The sequence below is a fragment of the Chaetura pelagica genome, unplaced genomic scaffold (genome assembly GCF_000747805.2).
Source record: "Chaetura pelagica isolate M959 unplaced genomic scaffold, ChaPel_1.0 scaffold655, whole genome shotgun sequence".
Lineage (NCBI taxonomy): Eukaryota > Metazoa > Chordata > Aves > Apodiformes > Apodidae > Chaetura > Chaetura pelagica.
In genome coordinates this window covers 407,447-408,267 of record NW_009953225.1, presented here as the reverse complement: position 1 = coordinate 408,267, position 821 = coordinate 407,447, and positions in this window count along the sequence as shown.

Genomic DNA, 821 nt, shown 5'->3' with positions numbered 1-821 from the left:
GACTGTCCAGTCACCCCGTGATTTCTCTTGTCTCTTAGGAGGAAGAGGGTTCCGGGGTGACCTAGCAGCCACATCAGCATATGAAGGTCGAGTGACTGGTCTGACTGCAGAAGGCTTGCAGGGTTTTCCAGAAATATCTATACTGTACTCCTTGCTGTAATTTATCAATTCTCTGGCCAAATCAGACCATGTAATTCCTTGTATGTTTCCACTTTGGAGTTTTTCTTTAAGTTGGATGACTACCCCTTGAAGTTGTACAGGGAGTCCCCTGATTAGAGCATTCAATCTTTTGGGTCTCACTCGAAGTTTCATAGGGCCCTTATCACCTGGTACTAATCTATGTTCATAAATCATTTGGATTACAGCAGCCTTTCGGATGTTTGCCATAAGATTAGAGTTTTCCTCATCCAGTGTCAGTGGCTCTCCTCTGGTAAAGGGGTTACTTGAGCCAACACAATAAGCTGCACGCTGAGTTAGACTCCAGGGGTGTGAATTATCGTCAGTTGTTAGAATGATTCCAGGTCCCCAGTAACCGTCAGCTTCTTCCTCACTTCACATAATATGGTCCCCTCCAGTGAGGGACACTCTCATTACATATTCAACTTCCGTCTCAGAGGGGAGCCTGCTGTATTGTTTTCTAATATTTGCCAATTCCCTTGGAGTGTAAGGTATTTCTTTAGTTATTACCTCCTTTCTCCTTGCACTGTCTCTGCGAGAACTGGAAGTCCTCACAACCGGGCGCAGATATTTATATTCCACTCCCTCCTCTGTCTCGTCCTCAGAATTATAGGGGGAAGATGAATGGATTGAAATGTCTTCTT